At 36.7% G+C, this 22,896-nt stretch overlaps 1 protein-coding gene across 2 annotated transcripts in view; it reads right to left on the bottom strand.

Annotated features, from left to right (window-relative positions):
* DNAJC1 (DnaJ heat shock protein family (Hsp40) member C1) overlaps nucleotides 1-22,896 on the bottom strand; it is a 200,909-nt gene that overhangs the window by 5,262 nt on the left and 172,751 nt on the right. The gene's annotated exons all lie outside the window — the stretch shown is intronic.

Genomic DNA, 22,896 nt, shown 5'->3' with positions numbered 1-22,896 from the left:
TCGCATCCCAGAAAGAAACCCTAAGAGCACCAAGATTGACACTAGCGGAAGGACCTCTTGGTGGAGTAGTAGATGGACCCAAGAACCATGAGACATTTACATACACAAGTGTGGATCCACAGAAATAATGTTTTCTTTCTTCTCTACAAATGGTATTATATTATACGTCTCACCCTTTAGCTTGCTTTTTTAAATTTAATGATGTCTTGGAGGTCTATAGATAGATTTCCCTTTTTAAAACTGAGATAAAATTTGCATAGAGTGGAATGTACAGAGTTTTAAATGTACATTTCAATGAGTTTTGACAAAAAAACCCCCATGCAACCAACATTCTAATCAAATTATAGAAAATTCCTGTTACCCTGGAAAGTTCCCTGTGCCCCTAAATCCATCTCTACCCTGCCATAGACAACCACTGTTCTGATTTCTATTATATATATTTTAAACAGGAGATCAAAATTAATTAACAAAAATTAAAGTTGGATAGTTAACTGCCCCAATGCACTTATTAAACAAGCCATCCCTTCTCCATTTATTTAAAAGGTTAACTTTATTAAAATTAAAATTGCATTTCATTGTATACATGGAATACATACTTTGTATTCTATCCCCTTAATCCGTGTAAATTCTTGAACCAACATTTTGCTGCTTTAATGAAATTTGAAAGGAAAACCTCAGAAAGCATGCTCTAACATCCTCAGAGCTCGGAGTTAGAGCTCATATTCAGTTTTGGTTCCCCCTCTGATTAGCTGGGTAACCTTGAGCTATTTCCAATCCTCTCCCTCTCTCTCATGTATTACCCTCTGTAATATGTGGATAAAACTGCTAATACCTTTTGTCTGGTAGGGATGTTTTAAGTTTGAAATAAGCTCTTAGCATGATACCTAGCAAATGTTAAAGGCGTATAATTACCTATTATAATTGATGTGGATCATTTGTTTTCCATTCATGCAAAAGGGCAGAATTAGAGAAAATATTTAAAGCTCCTTAGAAACACTCTTCAATTTTATTCCCTCTCTGTGGATGACCTTGCTTCATATTTTATGGGAAAAAACTTGAAGTTATCCAACATGAGCTTCCCTGACTTCCAACTTTCCCAACTCAAATTTCTGATTGCACCACCGTATATCTTTCCCACATTTTATATAACCTACACATATCCTCTTGTATATTTTGAATCATCTCTGCATTACTTACAATACCTGATACAATCTAAATGCTATGTAAATAGTTGCCACTGTGAAGCAAATTTGTGTTTCGCTTTTTACAACTTTCTGGATTCCCCCCCCCCCCACCAAATATTTTCCATCTGAGGTTGGTTGAATCTGCAGGTGTGGTGCCGACCATACCGTGGGGCTTCCCTCTGTAACTGCCATTAAGTGTCTTATTTAGACGTCTCCTAGCTCCTGAAACTAAACAACTCCCAACCTAAACTCATCAACTTCTCTGCTTTCCCTTCCTTTTCCTAACAAGTACTATCATCCCAGTCACGTAGGCGCAAAACCAAAGAGCCAATTTTTGGACTTTTTTCTCCCTCCCCAACCAGCTGCCGCATTCTTCACAATACTGATCCCATGTGTTCCCGTCTCTCTCAGATCTCCACCACCTGTATTAGTCCTTCATTCTCTGACTAAATTAATATAACAGCCTTCTAACTGGTCTACAACTTATTTATTAGCAGTTCCCATGGAATAATATCCCCAAGGCAGAGTTCTGATCAAATACCTTTCATGGCTCATCAATGACCATACAACAAAGTGTTCAATTCTTAACCTGACGCGCAAGGAAATCCACAATCTGATCTATTTTCTTTCCTGTGTGCATCCTTCCTTTCAGCGAACTAAACAATTAATGCTCCCCAGATGGTCAGAAATTCTCTACTCTGTACTCTTGGCCATTGTTAACATTTGCCTTAAATGATTTTCTTTTCTTCATCAAACCTCTCCTTAAATATCTATCCGTCCAGAGCCAAATCATCCTTCAAGATACTTGCAAGTGTGACTTTCTCCTTGAAGACTTCCCAGATGTCCACCACCAGAACTACCAAGTCTGGTGACAGTACCTCTCCTCTCTCAATTTCTACTGTATTTTTAAAGATTCTATATTTTTACATCATAATACAATCAAATTACCTTTTCCTCTTTTGTTGCACTATGAATTTTAACACATTTATAGATTCATGTAACTAGAGGATACACAACCTACATATAGGATATGGAATAATTCTTTTTTTTCTCCTGCATCTTGTTTTCTTATTTAACAAAATATTTTGGAGATTATTCCAGAATAGTACACAAAGACCTCCCTTGTTCTGTTTCTTAAAAAACAGCTTAACTGAGATATAATTCACATACTATACAATTCATCCACTTAAAGTGTATAATTCAGTGGTTTTTACTAAATTCAGATATGTGCAGCCATCATCGTGGCCAACTTGAGAACATTTTCATCACTTTGAAAAGAACCCCCATATCCTTTAGCTATCATTCTCCATCCTCCTCATCCCACCCCATCCCTCATCAAGCAATAAGCAACTACAAATCTCTGTCTCTACAGATTTCTCTATTCTGGACTTCCATATGAATGGAATCATATAATATGTGGATTTTTGTGGCTGGCTTTTTTCACTTAGGGTAACGGTTTCCAGGTTCATCCAAGTTGTAGCATATATCAGTACTTTATTCCTTTTTATTGCGGAATAATATTCCATTGTATGGATATACACATTTTGTTTATCCATTTATCAGGTGATAAACATCTGTGTTGCTTCCATCTTTTGGCTATTATAAATAATGCTGCTGTAGCTATAAACATTCGTGTATAAGTTTTTGTGTGGGCATATGTTTTCATTTCTCTTGGGTATATACCTAGGAGTGGAATTGCGGAGTTATATGGTAACTGTGTTTAACTTTTTGAGGAACTGTTGTACTGTTTTCCAATATGGCTGCACCATTTTACATTCACATCAGCAGTATATGAGTCTTCTGATTTCTTTACATCTTTCCTAAAACTTGTTATTATTCAACTTTTTGTATTATCCCACATCCTAGTGGATGTGAAGTGGTATCTTGTGGTTTTAATTTGCATTTCCCAAATGACTAGTGATACTGAACATTTTTTTTTTTCATGTTTATTGGCTATTTGTATATCTTCTTTGGATAGGTGTATATTCAGATCCTTTGCTCATTTTTTATTTGGGTGATTTGTCTTTATTATTGAGTTGTAAGGGCTCTTTATATATTCTGGATACAAGTCCTTCATCAAATAAATGATTTGCAAATATTTTCTCCCATTCTGTGGGTTGTCTTTTCCTGCTCTTAGTGGTGTCCTGTGAAGCACAAAAGTTATAAATTTTGATGACATCCACATTTTTTTCTTTTTCTTTTTCTTTTTTTTTTAAGTTGCTTGGACTTTTGGTGTCCTATCTAAGAATGCTTTTGCCAAATCCAAGGTCATGAAGATTTACCCTTCTGTTTTCTTCTAAGAGTTTTATAGTTTTAGCTCTTACATTTAGGGGAATATTTCAGTCTTAACAATGTTAAATCCTCTGATCCATGAACAGGAGATATTTTTCCACTTATTTTGATCTTCTTCAATTTCTTTCAACAATGTTTTGTAGTTTTTAAAGTTTGTATTTTTTGTTAAATTTATTCCCAAGTATTTTATTCTTTTTGATGCTATTGTGAGTGCAATTATTCTCTTTATTTCATTTTCAGGTTGTTCACTGTAGGTATATAAAAATAAAACATTTTTGTATATTTATGTTTACTGCAATCTTGATGAACTCATTTTATTAGTTCCAATAGTTTTTTAGTTAATTACTTAGTATTTTGTATACATAAAATCATGTCATTAGCAAATAGGGACAGTTTACTTCTTCCTTGTCAATCTTATTTCTTTTTCTCAGCTAACTGCCCTGGCTAGAACCTCATATAATGTTGAATAGAAGTGGTGAGAGCAGACATCCTTGTCTTGTTCTTTATCTTAGCAGGAAAACATCCCCTCTTTCACCAATAAGCATGATATTAACTATGGGTTTTTAGTAGATGTTCTTTATCAGGTTGAGGCACTTCCCTCTTACTCCTAATTTGTTGAGTGTTTTTATCATGCAAGGATGTTGAATTTGTTAAATGCTTCTATTGAGATGATCTTGTTTTTTAACTCTAGTGATATGATTAATTTACATTAATTGATTTTCAGATATTGAATCAACTTTGCATTCTTGGGATAAATCCCACTTGATTAGGGTATATAATTATTTTTATAAGTTGCTGGATTTGGTTTGCTGTATTTTGTTGAGAATTTTTGCATCCATATTCATATGAACTATTAGTCTGTAGTTTTCTTCTCATGTCTTTGGTTTGGTATTAGAGTAATACTGGCTTCACAAAATGTGTTGGGAAGTATTCATCCTCTTCTATTTTGGGGAAGATTTGTGAAGTTTTGGTATTCATTCTTCTTTAAATGTTTGGTAGAGTTCAGCAGTGAAGCCATCTGAGCCTGGGCTTTTCTTTTTGAATAGTTTTTTTTGTTTTTTTTTTAGTTACTAATTCAATCTCTTCACTTGTTATAGGCCTATTTTGATCGTCTATTTCTTCTAAACTTGATTCAGTTTTATTTGTTTATGTCTTTCTAGGAATTTGTTCATTTCATTTATATCTATTAGAAAAACAGGTATCTAACTTCTTGGCATACATTTGTTCACAGTATTCCTTTACAGTCCTTTTTATTTCTGTAAGGTTGGTAGTGATGTCTCTTTTTTCATTTCTGACTGTATTGAGTCCTTTTTCTTTTTTTGTCAAACTAGTTAAATGTTTGTCAATTTTATTGATATTTTCAAAGAATCAGCTTTTGGATTCATTGACTTTTCTCTATTTCTTTTCTAGTCTTATTTCATTAATTTCTGCTCTACTTTTTATTATTTCCTTTATTCTCCTTCAAGTTTAGGTTGTCATTTTCCCATTGCCTTAATGTGGAAGATTGAATTATTGGTTTGAGACCTTCTTTCTTAATAAAGGCATTTACAGCTATAAATTTCCCTCTATGAATTACATTAGCTGCATTTCTTAAATTTTGGTGTGTTGTGTCTTCATTTTTCATTTGTCTTTAAGAATTTCGATTCCCCTTGGAATTTCTTCTTTGATTCATTTGTTGTTTAGGAGTCTGCGGTTTAATTTAGACATATTTGTTGATTTTCCCAATTTCTTCCCTGCCACTGATTTCTAATCTCATTTCTGTGGGATCAGAGAATATACTTTATATTATTTCTATCCTTTTAAACTTATTGAGGTTGTTTGATGGCCTAGCATATGGTCTATCTTGGAATATATCTCATGTTTACTTGAAGAATGTATATTCTGTTGTTGTTGGATGAGGTGTTATAGAAATGTCTGTTAGGTCTAGCTGGTTTATTATCATTCAATTTTTCCTTGTTAATCTTCTGTCTAGTTGTTTTATCCATTATTGAAAGTGGAGGCATTGAAGTTTCCAACTCTTATTGTTGAATCATCTATTTCTCTTTTCATCCATCTCAGTTTTTACTAAATGTATTTTGGTGCTCTGTTATTAGATGCACATGCTTTTAACTTATATTTTCCTGGACTGGCCTTTTAATAATTATAAAATGTTCCTCTTTATCTGTAGTAATTTTTTTGTTTTAAAGTCTACTTAATCTAATACTAGTATAGCCACTCCAGCTTTCTTACGATTGCTATTTGCATGATATCTTTTTTCTATCCTTTTACTTTTATTTTATTTCTATCTGTGAATTTAAAATGTGTCTCCCGTAGACCACATAGAGATGAATCATGATTTTTTTTATCGTGTTGGATAATCTCTCTTTTGATTGGATTGTTTAATCCATTCACATTTAGTGTTGTTGTTGATATAGTTGAATTTGATTTCTTTTAACTTTTAATGTCTTTTTTGTTCCTCTATTATTGTTTTCTTTTGCATAAGTGAATATTTTCTAATGTAGCATTTTAATTAATGATTTTTTTTTTTTACTATACTTTATTGAGTTTTGTTTTTCTTAAGAGGTTGCTCTAGGGTTTACCATATACATCTTAAGACAGTCAGCTTCAGATTTATACTACCTTAATTCCAGTGATATACAGAAATATTACTTCAATATAGCTCTATCCCTCGGCCCCCCCCCCCCCCCATTTTTTGGCCATGCTGCGTGTCTTGTGGGATCTTAGGTCCCTGACCAGGGATTGAACCCAGGCCCTCGGAAGTGAAAGCATGGAGTCCTAACCACTGGACTGCCAGGGAATTCCCTAGCTCTATTCCCTTTACCCCCATACTGTAGTATGGCCATTATACATATTGTATCTATTCATGTTACAAACCCAGTAATATTCTTATAATTACTACTTTACCATCTGTAATGGTTTACTCAGCCCCATACAGCTTTGCTCCCACCCACCTCCTTTGTGCTGTTATTGGCAAATATATTAGATAAATACTACCTTTCTATATGTTACAGGTCTGACAGTAACATATATCTATTATTTGATACAATTGCTTTCTAAATCAGTTAAGAAAAGAAGAAAACATTTATTAATACTGTCTTTCATAATTACCTTATTACCTTTACTGGTGTTCTTTTTCATGTGGATTCAAATTACAATCTGGGGTCACTTGCTTTCAGATTGAAGAACTTCAGTTTTTGTTATCTTGAAAATTTTTTATTTTGCATTCATTTTGATAAATAGCTTTGCTGGATGTAGGATTTCTGGTTGGCAAGTTTTTCTTTGAGTACTCTGAATATGTTATTCCACTGTCCTGGCCTACGTGGTTTATGCTGAGAAGTAAGCTGTTAATCTTATTGGTGTGTGTGTGGGGGTTCCCTTGTTAGTCACAAGTCATTTCTCTCTTGCTGCCTTCAAGGTTTTCTCCTTATTTTTGACTTTCAGCATTTTTATTATGATGCATCCTTTGTGGATATCTTTGAGCTTATCCGACTCAGAATTCAGTAAGTTTCCTGATGTATATAGGTTAGCTTTTTTCAATATATTTGGGAAATTTTCACCCACCATTCTTTGGACTTTTTTTCCCCTCCTTTCTCTCTCTCCTCTCCTTACTCCCATTATGCATATGTTGGTGTGCTTAATGGTGTCTCATTTTTCTCTGAGGCTCTGTTCACTTTTCTTCTTTTGTTTTTCTCTCTGTTCTTCAGCTTGAATACTCTCTGTGGAGCGTCTCTAGTGAATTTATTTATTTATCTTTGGCTGTGTTGGGTCTTTGTTGCTGTGTGTGGGCTTTCTCTGGTTGTGGTGAGCAGGGGCTACTCTTCGTTGCGGTGTGCAGGCTTCTCATTGTGGTGGCTTCTCTCGTTGCAGAGCACGGGCTCTAGGCATGCGGGCTTCAGTAGTTGTGGCACGCAGGCTGTAGACCGCAGGCTCAGTAGTTGTGGCACACGGGCTTAGTTGCTCTGCGTCATGTGGGATCTTCCCGGACCAGGGCTCAAATCCGTGTCCCCTGCAATGGCAGGCAGATTCTTAACCACTGTGCCACCAGGGAAGTCCTCTAGTGAATTTTTAAAATTTCAATTATTGTACTTTTTAACTCCAGAATTTCCACTTGGTTCTTTTATTTCTTTTAAAATAATTTCTATCTCTTTATTGATATTATTTGTCTGATGCAACACTGTCATAATATCTTCTCTTGTTTCTTTCATCATTGTTTCCTTCAGTTCTGTGAACATATTCACAAGGGTTACTTTGAAGTCTTTTTCTGTGAAATCTGACATTTGGTCACTCTTATAGGGCAGCTTCTGTTGCCTTCTGTTTTTCTAATGTACAGGTCATATTTTCCTGTTTCTTTTCATGGCTCATTATTTTTGTTCAAAACTGAACATTTAGATAATATATTACAGCAATTCTGGTTAGTGATTTTTCTCTCGCCACACCCTTCCCCAAGTTAAGGTCTGTCGTTATTTGCATGTTTATTTAATGGATGGCTGGATTTATCGAGGCCTATGCCCCTCTGCCCCCTACAGCATTAAGCCTCTGATGTCGCTCCTCAGGTACTGCAGGTATGGGTATCCCCAGTCATCTTGGGATGCTAGTGGTATTTGTAGGACTCTCTTCCTCTCTTTACCTGACCACACCCATTAATAAACTACATTAACTGCTGGCTGATGCTTTATTGTTTACAAAATGCCCCAGGGCATAAATTGCTCTACGATCAAATCAAATTGTGGCTCCTTTGAAGGAGTGGTTTCTGAAGGCAATGTTTGATATTTATTCTGACTCCTGGAGGACTCCTCCTAGAGAAGGAGTTATTATCCATGAGTTGGTTTGAGAATACATGGTTAGTTATTCCTTGTACTGACAGAGAATTCTGAATACAATACATGTCTTCCTTGGCTTATAATGGAGTTACAGCCCAATAAAGTTTCAACAAGTTTCAATAAGTTGAAAATGCTTACAATACACCTAACCTACTGAACATCATAGCTTTTAGCCTAGCCTACCTTAAACATGCTCAGAACACTTACATTAGCCTAAAACTGGACAAAGTCATGTAACACAAAGCCTATTTTATAATAAAGTATTGAATATCTCATGTAACTTATTGAATACTGTACTGAAAGTGGAAAAAAGAATGGTTGTAAGTATATCAGTTGTTCACCCTCATAATCACTTGGCTGACCGGGAGCTGCAGCTGCTGCCACTGCCCAGCATTCTATTTCTTTCCTATAGATCTAGATAACTTCAATTACATGGGTGTCAGTTTGCTTTTTTTTTTTTAAAGGTATAATTGACAAATAAGATTGTAAGATATTTAAAGTGAACTACATGATGATTTGATATATGTATACATTTAAAAGGATTCCCCCTATTAATTAACATATCGATCACCTCATATATTCACTTTTGTTGTTGAGAACATTTCAGTTCTACACTTTTACCAAATTTCAATTCTATAATACAGTGTTATCAACTGTAGTCACTATGTTATACATTAGATCCTCAAACCTTATTCAACTTATAACTGAAAGTTTGTACCTTTTTACCAACCTCTCCCTATTTCCCCCATCTCCTAGTCCTGGCAACTGCTTTTCTACAGTTTTTCTATGAAGCTTGACTTTTTTTTGGCTGAATAATACTCCATTTTGTGTGTGTGTGTGTGTGTGTGTGTGTGTGTCTGTGTGTATAAACACATTTTCTGTATACATTCATCAGTTGATGGACACTTAAGTTGTTTCCATACACTGGCTGGCTGTTGTGAATATTGTTGCTATGAAATTGGGAGTGCAGATATCTCTTTGAGATAATGATTTTGTTGCCTTTGGATATATACCCAGAAGTGGGATTACTGGATCATATAGTAGTACTATTTTTAATTTCTTGAGGAACCTTCATACTGTTTTCCATAGTGGCTGTACAAGTTTACATTCCCACCAAAAGTCTACAAGGGTTTTCTTTTTTCCACATCCTCACCAGCATGTTATCTCTTGTCTTTTTCATAATAGATATCCTAACAGGTTTGAGGTGATATCTCATTGTGGTTTTGATTTGCATTTCCTTGATGATTAGTGATGTTGCGCATCTTTTCATATACTTGGCCATTTATAGGTCTTCTTTGGAAAAAATGTCTATTTAGCTCTTTTGCCCATTTTAAAATTGAATTTTTTTTTTTTTTTGGTATTGTGTTGTGTGAGATCCTTGTATATTTTGGATATTAACCCCTTATTGGATATGTGGCTTGCAAGTGTTTTCTCCCATTCCATAGGTTTTCATTTTGTTGATGGTTCCCTCGCTGTGCAGAAGCTTTTTAGTTTGATGTAGTACCACTTGTTTTATTTTTGCTTTTGTTACCTTTGCTTTTGGTGTCAAATCCAAAAAAATCAACACCAAGACTAATGTCAAGGGGCTTACTCCCTATATTTTCTGCTAGTTTTATGGTTTCAGGTCTCATGTTCAAGTCTTTAATCCATTTTGAGTTAGTTTTTGTGTACAGTATAAGATAGAAGCCTGGTTTTATTCTTTTACATGTGGCTGTCCAGTTTTCCCAACACCATTTATTGAAGAGACTATCCTTTTCTCATTGTATATTCTTGGCTTTGTCAAAAATTAGTTGCCTGTACTAGTAAAATAAACCAGTGGATTTATTTCTGGCCTCTCTATTCTGTTTTTAATGCCAGTACCATACTGTTTTGATTACTATCACTTTAAAAGTTGAAATCAGAAATGTGATCCCTCCAGGTTGTTCTTCCTTCTCAAGATTGCTTTGGCTATTTGGGATCTTTTGTGGTTCCATACAAATTTTCGGACTGTTTATTTCAGTGAAAAATGCCATTTGAATTTTGAGAGGGTTTACACTGGATCTGTAGATTGCTTTGGGTGGTATGGACATTTTAACAATATTAAATTCTTCCAGTCATGAACACAAAATATCTTTCCATTTATTTGTGTCTCATTCAATTTGTTTCGTCAGTGTCTTAAGAGTTTTCAGTGTATAGATCGTTCATCCTCTTGGTTAAATTTAAAACTAGCACTTTATTCTTTTTGATGCTATTGTAAATAGAATTAATTTCTCTTTTTGATAGTTTGTTGTTGGTGTACAGAGTTACAGATGATTTCTGTATACTGATTTTGTAGCTTACTATTTTACTGAAATAGTTTATTAATTCTAACAGTTTTGGTGGAGTCTTTAGGGTTCTCTATATGTAATATCATGTCATCTGCAAATAGAGATGACATTGGAGGTGACATAGTCATCACCAAATTTATTTCTCTCTGATAGATCTAGATGACTTGGATAATAACACGGGTGCCAATTTAGTCATGAATGTTTAGTATTACTTCTCTCACCTATTCTATAATGAATTTTTCAGTTACTCATTCTGCTTTTATATCGTGCAATTGTAGACGGTATGGTCTCTGTCTGACTTAATGGAGATTTATGACTTTTTTCTCACCTCCTTTTGGGAGAAGACCTATAGGTCCATACAGACAAGACTTCTCTTCTTCCTCAGTATGTGAACAAATAATACTGTGGGCTACTGGCTTAGGTGGGCTTTTGGATAACACTACCCACATGTGTATTAACAGTTACATGGATTGTAGAATTGTAGGGAAATTTGTTTCATCATGTTCTGATTCCAAACAGAAAATACTTTATAATCCTTCTTCTTAATGTAGTTATGCCTAAAGCTATCTTTAAAATTCTTATGAAACGGGGGCTCTATGATCAAATCTGGGATATACAGGTTAGGGTGGAGTGAATGAAAAAAACCTAAAATAGGTTTCATTCCTTCCAGTGAGAACACTGATGAAAGTAACAGAAAATTAATTAACAAAATGAAAACTATATTCCATAGGGTACAGTTAGGATCAGTGGATAGTTACATAGTGGCACATTTCTACTCAACATACAGAAGAGTTTTCCATGTTTCTGAGCTATATAAAGTGTATACTCATATTTCTGGCATCCTCAGATAACTCAGAAAATAAATGTTGGCTATTAGTGATAACCTCAAGTCATATTTTTCAAATTCTGGCTGACTTAATGAAATTTTAAGTATTCTAATAATAAAAATTATGTAACTGTGAAGTTCATTACAGTTGGACCTCGAGTAACATAGGTTTGAACTGAGCAGATCCACTTACGTGTTTTTTTTTCAATAAATATGTACTAAACTACTACACGATCCACTGTTGGTTGGATCTGAGGAGGCAGAACTATGGATACACAGGGCTGACTGTAAAGTTATATGTGGATTTTCAACTGTGCAGGGGACTGGTGCCCCTAATTGTCATGTTGTTCAGGGATCAACTGTATTTTCATTCAGTTGTATTAAATTTTGGCCAACTTTCTGCTGAATCTAGCACTCGTTATAACCAGGAGCTACTGTAGTTTTCAAATAAAAATGGCACTCTGTTACCTGAACATTAAATAAACCACCTGAAAAATGTTTCCAGCTGGTAGAGAGCAGTGCTGTTCATTCTTATTATTTCTCCAATGTCTTTAAATTTTTCTCTGGATCCTCTGTCTGGATAGAAAATACAAGAAATAATAATAGTGTACATCTTAATCATTGACAAAGAGGGCCTTCCATTAACTTCCTGATCACCTCTATAAGTAATGTAGATGGCCATTACTGGGAGAAAATACTTATGCCAACAGACAATAGTGTAGTTTTGCAAATATTTTTAGTCTATCAGCAAGATATTGCAACAAGCCAACATACATTCACCCACTTTCCTCTTTTTTAAATGGGTTACCCAAATTTTTAGCACAAGGAAGCAATTTTACATTGCATTAACACATTAGCATCTGCTCAAGGGTCACCGTCTATTGACTTGCTGCATCTCTAAGCTATACATAAGACAGAGTTAAGCAAATAATTCAGGGTAATAAAATAAATCCCACCATAAAGTATGATGCTATCCCCAGACCATAGATTATACTGTGAGAAACCAGTTCCTTCATGCATAAAACATCCATGGTATTCAAAGTGAATATCATTGTAACTAGTAAATTAGGTCTAGACTTTAAAGTGGATACTATCCTCTTGGTAAGATACAGGGTTCTGATGAGTGAGTACAAATTACGAACTCAATATATTAGTAATATAGGACACTAAATAAGATCCAGGAGAAAACATATAAAAATGGCAAATGGGAGATATAGAAAAATTTTCATGCAAGTATGCTTTGCTTGAATGAATCACTGAGGAAGATGAACAAGTGTTCAGTTAGAGCTTAACGAGATGCTGAATATTTCTGTGGTTCAAATGTTCAAAGGAAAGCAACTGTTTTTGGAGTTCTCTGGAGTTACAGCCCCATGGACTGGCCAGTGTCTTGGGGCATGAAATACCTTGCTCTCAAATTTATCCTCCTTTGGCCCAGAACCTCAGAAAACCAAGAGATTTCACTTTGAAGATGATATTTGATCTAGGCATGGCTGACAAAGAATAGTGCTGTCCTACACACAGGGTTAGGGTGTAAAAATCAAGTCTTTGCTGAACTAAGAGGACAGTGTGGCTTAAATAAGAGTCAAACAATCTGGGTTCTAGTCCCAGGCTGCCATTAACTAGCTCTGTGGCCTTGAACTTTTATCTCTTTCTAGAACTCACATCTGTAATAAGTGATTATTATAGTGATTTACAATTGTGTAATGGTTCCTAATAACAAAGTATTTTCATGATGCTATCACATTTCACCCGCCAGCTACCCCGTGAAATTCATATCACAGGTGAAGAAACTGAAGCTCAGAGTGATATGGGGACCTACAAAATCACACAGCCCATAAATAGTAGCATAGGACACCAAAGCCAGGTTTTCTTTTAAATTCTGTTCTCTTTCCACTTTACTTCTTTATCCATAAAACAAAAGATTGCATTAATGATTTCTTTTTAAATCAAATATTCTGTGATTCACTAGATGTGACATTATTTTAGTATTATTATTTTTTTGGCTGCACCACGTGGCATGTGGAATCTTATTTCGCCAACCAGGGATTGAACCTGGGCCCTCTGCAGTGAGAGCACGGAGTTCTAACCACTGGACCGCCAGGGAATTCCCTAGATGTGATATTATTAATGAACTATCTTTCAATTTAGGTGAATTAAAAGATTTATTAAGTATAATATATATTAATACTTAATATATATATTAAGTATTGACTTAGCATATCAGTATACTGAGAACAGTGGTGTATGTATAAGATCTAGTCTTATCTACCTCAAGGAGCTTCCAATGTGGTTATTCCTTTGCATACTCATTCAACAGATTTCCAATTAATTAGGACTGTGCTTATAAGAAAGAAAATCATTGTTTATTGCTTTAAAAGTTTTTTACTTCTAAATCAATGTTGGCTAAAGTAAGGAAAGAGCAATCCAAAACAGGCTTGTGTATTGACAGTTTGGGAGTCTGGCCTCACCTCTCATGAAGGCCAATTCTGTACTGCTTTACCCGAGTTACTGCCAATCACCAACTAGGTGAATTTAGTAAAGATTCAAGCCCTTTGTACTTTGATTTCCCCAGTGTGTGTCACAGAGATCTGTTGGTGATACCTGTCACCCTACTGATGTATAAACAGGCTGGGTGGATATCTTGTTCCTCTCTCTCCACTATTCTGTTTGCTCCTCCTTAAGCTGTGTCCTCTGTGGAAGAAGACAACTGAACCAGATAAAAGAAGGACAGTCTCTGGAAAGGGTCTGCAAGTAGTTGTTATTACTTTGCTAGAACATTCAAATTAGCCCTCAAGGCCCTTTGATGGGGGAATATAGACAGACAAAAATATTAATAGATGGCTCTAGAATTCCACTAGTAAAGCTGTTTTCGGTGAGGGGATGGTCTGGCAAGTGTTTCAGTAGAGGTTGAATGTTCCTACTGCCCTCCCGGCCTAGGTGTCAGCTGTCAAGTACCTTACTGTTTTGATTACCATAGCTTTATAACATATTTTGAAAACAGGACATGTGATGCCTCCAAGCTTTGTTCTCTCTCAAGATTGTTCTGGCTATTTGGGGTCCGTTGTGGTTCCATACAAATTTTAGGATTTTTTTTCTATTTCTGTAAACCAATAAAGCTTTTATAATAAAAAAAGATTAAAAAGAATGAGGTAGGCCTATATATACTGACATGGAAAGATATAAAATATTTTTTCTTTACATTTTTAAAAGTAGTTTTAAAAACCAAGGTAATACATGCACACAGCTTAAAAAAAAAAAAAAATCAGTTTACAACAAGGGCTTCTGATGAAAAGCCATGTACCCTATACCCAGAAGCATGCATTTCTGTTCAAAGTCTTTTTTTTGAAAATTTAAAATATTTTTTCTGAGCATTGTTTTTTTTAACCATTTTAAAAAAACTGAAGTATAATAAATTTACAATGTTGTGTTGGTTTCGGGTGTACAGCAAAGTGACCTGGTTACACACACACACATTTTTTTCAGATTCTTTTCCATTATAGGTTATTACAGGATACTGAATATAGTTCTCTGTGCTATACAGTAGGTCCTTGTTGTTTATTTTATATATAGTAGTGTGTATATGTTAATCCCAAGCTCCTAATTTATCTCCCCCCTACCATTTCCTTTGGTAACCATGAGTTTGTTATCTATGTCTGTGAGTCTATTTCTGTTTTGTAAATAACTTCATTTATACAATTTTTTAAGATTCCACATATAAGTGACATACGATATATTTGTCTTTCTCTGACTTACTTCACTAGTATGATAATCTTTAGGTTCATCCATGTTGCTCCAAATGGCATTATTTCATTCTTTTTCATGGCTGGTAATATTCCATTGTGTTCATATACCACATCTTTATCTATTCATCTGTCAGTGGACACTTAGGTTGCTTCCATGTCTTGGCTATTGTGAACAGTGCTGCTATGAACACTGGGGTGCATGTATCTTTTCGAATTAGAGTTTTTGTCTGTTCTGGACATATGCCCAGGAGTGGGATTGCTGGATCGTATGGTAGCTCTATTTTTAGTTTTTTAAGGAACCTCCATACTGTTCTCCATAGTGGCTGCACCAATTTACATTCCCACCAGCAGTGTAGGAGGGTTCCCTTTTCTCCACACTCTCTCCAGCATTTACTATTTGTAGAGTTTTTAATGATGGCCATTCTGACCAGTGTGAGGTGATACCTCATTGTAGTTTTGATTTGCATTTCTCTAATAATTAGTGATACTGAGGTCTTTTCATGTGCCTGTTGGCCATCTGTATGTTCACAGTTCTTCTGATGCTTACAAGTACACATAATTAACTAACAGGCTTTTGGTATATTATATCCTGAATTCAGCCTCTTTTTCCCACCTCTACCAATAAGCCCTGGTCCAAACCACCACTGTCTTTTGCAGGGACAACTGAAATAGCCTCTTACTTGGCCTGCTTCCTGCTCCCACACTTGCCCTGCCACAGCATCTTCTCCACAGAGAAGTCAGAATGACCCTTTTAGATCTTGCACTCCTTTGCTCAAAATCTTCTGGTGCTTTCCTGTCTCACTCAGAGTAAAATCCAAAATCTTTACCTTAACCAAGGAGGTCCTAGGTGGTCTGGTCCTCCACTATCTCTTGGCCTCATCTTCTCTAATCCCCCCTGCTCACTCCTGGTCAGCCATATTGACCTCTTTGCTGGACTCTGTGCACCCCAAGCAGGCTCTTGCCTCAAAGCCTTTGCAACTGCTGTTTCCTCCACCTGGAACGCTTTCTCAGACAACCTCGCTCCCTCAGTTGCTTTGTGTCTCTGCTCAAACGTTACCTCTTAGAGAGGACTTTCCTCAGAATCCCACTTGAAATTGCACTCCCTAGGTTAGGTCTCTAACCTCTTACTCTGCTTTATTTTTCTTCATGGAGCTTGTCACTGTTTACAATTTTTATTTTACTCCATATGTTCGTGTTCTTTCCATTGTGCTTCCCTGCCATTCTTTAGGGCAATTGTCTTTGCCTGCATGGTCGCAGCTGAGCTGCAGGCAAACTGGTATTCCAGTTCAGTGGAAGGGAAAAGTGAGCAAGAGCTCCTAGGGACACACATTACTTCAATTATGTTCCTCTGAGAAGAAATTAGTAACCTAGCCATAGCAGAGCTTGGAGGGCTTGGGAGTGCAGTGTTTCTGGGCAAATATGTGCCTGCCTTCTCTATTACTAGAAAAGGGGATAACATATTTTGATGGACAACTTGCCATAGTCTTCCACAATTTGTTGATTTTAAGAATTGAAAAACCATCTGAAAGTATATAAAATGTTTAAAATATGAAAAGCCATTACGTAAGATCTTACATAACTGTGATATGGTAAACATTACTCACTGTAGAGATAAGTACCGCACTGTGATCGCACTTCTTGTGTCACTTAAAGGAGATTGTTCTCAGTATCAAATTCCTTTGCTGTTTCTATCGTTCCACTTTTTACTGCACAGGCAGATTGCGGTTTCTATAAGTTGAAGGTCTGTGGCAACTCTGTCGAGAAAGTCTGTGGGCACCATTCTCCCAGTAGCATCTGCTCATTTTGTGTCTCTGTGTGTCACATTTTGGTAATTCTCACAATATTTCAAACTTTTTCATTATTATTATATTTGTTATGGTGATCTGTGATCTTTGATGTTACTACTGCAAAAAGATTATGACTCACTGAAGGCTCAGATGATAGTTAGCATTTTTTTAAGCAATAAACTATCTTTAATTAAGGTATGTATATTTTTTGGACATAATGCTATTGCACACTTAACAGACTACAATATAGTGTAAACATAACTTTTATATGCATTGGGAAACCAAAAAATTCATGTGGGTCACTTTATTGTGATATTTGCTTTATTTCGGTGGTCTGGAACTGAACCTGAGGTATGGCTGAACTTAAATCTGGACCATGCCTTTTTTGTATGGTTTTCCGTTGGTGGAGTTTCTAGTTGCCTTTTGTTCACGTGGTTGCTCTCTCACAGTCTTTTGTTCTCCTGCTCCAGCGTGGACTTTCTGCGCTCTTCGCCTGCTGTATCGCTGTGGGGTCTCAGGATTTCCATTCACTGGGCTCAGTCCACTATTTCGAGGATTCTGTGTCTTCCTCTTTGGTGACTTATCCCTCATTTGCTGGAGTGCACTCTCGGGAAACTGTCTGAAGAATGAGTCCTCGCCCCACGTATTTACCATCATAGCTGGTTGGTCTGTTCTAGATTCAGAGCCATTCCCCCTTGAACTGTGAGGCCAGTGCTCTCTTGTCTCCCGGCATCTAGTGCTGCTAAGCAATCTGCTGTCACTCTGACCTGCCTTACTTTGGAGGCTGCTTCTCCCTAGGAGCTTTAAAGATCTTCTGTGTAGTCTCAGTGTTCATGCGTTGTTGGTCTCAGGTGTTTCTTCATCCTGGAAAACTTCATTGTATCATTCATTCAAAAATGCTCTCATGTCTGTTTTCTTTGTCTAACTGGAACTCCTTTTAATCCGATTTTGACCTTTTGGACTGATTCCCTGTATTTCTTGTCTTTTTGTTCTGCTCTCTAGGAGATTTTCCAGATGATAATTTTCAACCATTCTACTTCATTTATTTGGATACTTAGGTTTGTTCTGATTTTTTTCCATAGCACACTTTTTTCTTTGTTTTATGAATTCAATATTTTCTTGACTCTCTAGATCAGGGGTCCCCAACCCCTGATTAGGAACCGGGCCGCACAGCAGGAGGTGAGCAGCGGGCGAGTGAGCGAAGCATCTCACTTCATCTGCTGCCCCCCATCGCTCACATTACCGCCTGAACCATCCCCCCCGGCCCCATGTGTGGAAAAACTGTCTTCCACGAAACGGGTCCCTGGTGCCAAAAAGGTTGGGGACCGCTGCTCTAGATGTTAGAAGGCAGGTATAATGAACAAATTCTAGAAGGCTGGTATAACCCTACCTAAAGATATCCAATTAACAAAACACCAAGAATTCTAGAATATTTTTACTTTAAGATATATAAATGCAAGAATCCTAAATAAATTAACAAATCAAATCCAGCTGTTTATTGAAAGAATAATATTATATGACCAAGTAAACTTTATCTTAGAAATACAAAGGGGGACCTTGGTAATATATTCATCCTTATTAGGTCATATGATCGTGTCAAGGGATGTTGAAGAAACCACTGTTAAAATTTCACATCTATTCCTGAACACAACTGTAATAAATTAGAATTAGAAAAATTAAAGTGAAGAAAATTTCCCTAGCATAATAATGGATTTCTCATATCAATGACTAATATTAAAATTAATGACCAAACATTAGGTTTTCTTATTAAAATGTTGAGCAAAAAGTCTACATGAATCACTATTACTGTAACATAACATTTCTCTGGAATTGTTAGCTAATACACTCAAATAAGATAACAAAAGATATAAAGAAAATGGCAAAGTATTATTTGCAGAAGGTAGGACTGTCGGACTTCCTTGGTGGCGCAGTGGTTAAGAATATGCTTGCCATTGCAGGGGACACGGGTTCAATCCCTGGTCCGGGAAGATCCCACATGCCACGGAGCAGCTAAGCCCATGCGCTGCAACGACTGAGCCTGTGCTCTAGAGCCTGTGAGCCACAACTACTGAAGCCTGTGCGCCTAGAGCCCACGCTCTGCAACAAGAGAAGCCACCTCACGGAGAAGCCCGCGCACTGCAACAAAGACCCAACACAGCCAAAAGAACAACAACAAAAAACGGTAGGCCTGTCTATCCTCAAATTATAATGAATTAACACAAACTCTATTCGAAATAAGACCAGTAAGTAAGGAGGCAAGTTATAAAAATCAGTGCCATACCACTTTTCACTTACTTGATGAGCAATGATGAAAAACAAACGTTCTGTGTTTATGAGACTATGAGGAAGTGTCCTCTCATTACCACCAGGGGCATTGTATATAATATTATAACCTCTCTGGAGGCCAATTTTACAGTCACCAAAGGTTCTAAAAACATCCATAGTCTTGAATCAAGCATCTCTACTCCTAGGCATACAAGCTAAGGAAACAGATATAAATGGAAAGATGAATGAAGAAAAAAAGGGAAGCAATTTAAGTGACAATCACTTGGGTGCTCCTTAATTATATCCAGACAACATGGAGTATTGTATAGGTGTTTAGAAAAATGATGTGGATCTTTGTTGTCGCGGAAAGAAGCTCATAGCAAAGTGAAAAGGGCAGGATACAGATTAATACTGTTAAAATTATGTAGTCACATGCCTATATAAGAAGACTAAAGTCTGGAAAGACATACAACAAAGTGTGTGTGCGTGAGAGAGAGATTTGATAACACATTAAATTATTATCATCTATTAATATCAGATTGAAAACTGATTATTAGATTTTAGTGACTCATCTAGCAAGAAGAATGGTATAAAGGACCCCTTCCTTTTTAAAATTTACATATCTTTGAAGGTCGTGGGGTTGAGTAGGTGAGGGAGCGAGAGGAGCAGAGATCAGGCTGGTCAAGAGAACTGCTATGGCAGGAAGCCCGATGCACCTTTACAACCTGTGTAGGACTAGTCTGACTCTAAAAGTAATAGCAATAATACATTTGCCAAAATATATACGAGTTAAATTGCTAAATTCTACTCTGGATAAACACAAGGAATGTTATTAGCTTTGTTAAAAAGTTAATGCAAAGTCTATTTTAACTGAGATATACCTAAACTGTAACACCTACTTTATTATAGATGAAGTATTTTAAATGTTAATGTATGCCTTTCAGCATTATATATACTATATATTTAGTTCACTGACAAAAGTTTATTTTCTATTGAATAATCTGCTTACATTTTTTGAAACAACTGCCATAATAACATATAAATATTCCCCCAACAGGTATCTCCTCTATCTCCTCTCTAGTTGTGGCTATATAAAATAAAACTGGGAATTTTATTATTCTCCCTCCTTTTCACCTGCATATGAAATGCTTATCTAACTACACATCTCACAGTGGCACTAAGCTAATTACAAAAGTCTGTTTAAATCTATCCACGTATCTTTTGTTTTGCTACCTACCTGGGCCTTTTCCAAGCAGGCAGAACATCTCCAATCAGTCTGTTATCACAACTAGGATGCAGGAGATTAGTGACTATGGAGAGAGGCAGAATCAGTTTACATCCTTACAGGCAAGAGAATGATATTACTGCACAAGCAAGAAATGTGAGGCTCCCTGACCTTAATTTAGAAAACCTGCAGTTAATAATCACACTAAAGTTGGTTTTACATGCCAGTTTTTGTTTCCTGTTTTTACAATTTGAGTGTCCTTTGTGGTTACCAAAATTATTTGCTAAAAGGCATATATAAACATTTAAAATATTTCATCTATAATAAAGTAAGTCTTACAGTTTAGGTATATCTGAGTTAAAATATACTTTGCATTGATTTTTTTTTTTTACAAAGCTAGTAACATTCCTTGTATTTATCCAGAGTAGTATTCAGCAATTTAACTAGTGAATTACGACAATTAATACACTGAAAACTCCTTTCTTAATTGAGGAACAAAATGGGTTTTTCACTGTAATCTGTCAACCCAAATAAAGAACATATAGATTCCACCACGGCACACTCTTACCCCTCCCAAAAAGGTCAACTGTTTCTCGAAGGAAAGAGAACTCAGCCTGAAGCTACACATTTAGCAAGGAAAACGGGTCAAAGAACAGGTGTGCAGAGCTGGGGAGAATTGGTACAGGTGATCCGGTCAGTATGCAGAGGTTCCAATAACAGCAAACTCAACTTGGTTTCTTTTTTCATAGTCGAACACTTAATGAAAACAAATCTAATTAACACCATAGCCAAAAAAGAAGTATAAGTGATCTTCTAAAGTGTGGTTAGCTTTCACTTAACATTCTACTAAAGGAACTGTATTAGCCAAACCCATCTCAGCTGCTTCAATGTAACTCACTGTGTGTTCGGTAAAATGAGTATTGTCTTCAGACACTTGTTCTCTTTTAGAGAGAGAGAGTGCTTTACAGTTTGTGTTTGTGTGTGTGTTACTGAAATGTAGTTACTGAAATGAAATGTACAGTCTAGCTATGGAGATGATGCTCACAGGATGAAAATACAGTGTGAGTCTATATATGTGTATATACTGATATAGAAGAAAAGTTACAGTGGCACTTTTGGTGCCCAAAATTTTAGGTTTACTAAGTATTTCCAAGGTACTTTTGGTATTATGAAAATAGAACTAGTACTTGGAGGGGGAAAAAAAAATCGCAAAAAGTCATGTTTGCTACTTCCATGATAAAAGGAAAAAATATCTATTACATGGAATCAGTCTCCCTTGGGTAAGTCTAGAAGAAGAAGAAGAAGAAGAAGAAAAAACTATGGGATGAATTTGCAAAAGTGTGAAAAGATGCCTTTACCTACACCAAGGCTGCACTAAGACTGCTCTTGTAAGTTACGTCGATTTTCTAGATCTATGATACTAAACAGCCATCCCAAGGCTCTGTTGGTTACATCATGTATATCAGCATTTAAACTTTCATCTCTCGGGCTTCCCTGGTGGCGCAGTGGTTGAGAATCTGCCTGCCAATGCAGGGGACACGGGTTTGAGCCCTGGTCTGGGAAGATCCCACATGCCGCGGAGCAACTAAGCCCGTGAGCCACAACTACTGAGCCTGCGCGTCTGGAGCCTGTGCTCCGCAACGAGAGAGGCTGCGATAGTGAGAGGCCCGCGCACCGCGATTAAGAGTGGCCCCTGCTTGCCGCAACTAGAGAAAGCCCTTGCACAGAAACGAAGACCCAACACAGCCAAAAATAAATTAATAAAAAAAAAAAACCAAAAAAAAACCTTTCATCTCTCTCCTCTTAAAAATATAGATTGGGGCTTCCCTGGTGGCGCAGTGGTTAAGAATCCGCCTGCCAATGCAGGGGACGCGGGTTCGAGCCCTGGTCCGGGAAGATCCCACATGCCGCGGAGCAACTAAGCCCGTGCGCCACAACGACTGAGCCTGTGGTCTAGAGCCTGTGAGCCACAACTACTGAAGCCCACGTGCCTAGAGCCCGTGCTCCGCAACAAGAGAAGCCACAGCAATGAGAAGTCCGCGCACCGCAACAAAAGAGTAGCCCCCGCTCGACGCAACAGAGAAAGCCCGCGCGCAGCAAGGAAGATCCAACGCAGCCAAAAATAAATAAATATATTTAAAAAAAATATATATATATAGATTAAAAATTTAACCAGATTTTAATGACAACAACAAAAAGTAAAATATTGCTCTATTCAATTTCTTATCTGCCTTTGGCATTATTAACTGTGAGGTCTCATAGAAATATTATTTAAAAAGTTAAAGGCAGTGTTGGGACTTCCCTGATGGTGCAGTGGTTAAGAATCCGCCTGCCAATGCAGGGGACACGGGTTCGAGCCCTGGTCCGGGAAGATCTCACATGCCGCGGAGCAACTAAGCCCGTGCGCCACAACTACTGAAGCCTGTGCACCTAGAGCCCGTGCTCTAG

This window comes from Eubalaena glacialis, chromosome 2 (assembly GCF_028564815.1).
Source record: "Eubalaena glacialis isolate mEubGla1 chromosome 2, mEubGla1.1.hap2.+ XY, whole genome shotgun sequence".
NCBI lineage: Eukaryota > Metazoa > Chordata > Mammalia > Artiodactyla > Balaenidae > Eubalaena > Eubalaena glacialis.
Note: the sequence above shows the minus strand (reverse complement) of the source record. Positions and strands in the feature narration are given on the sequence as shown.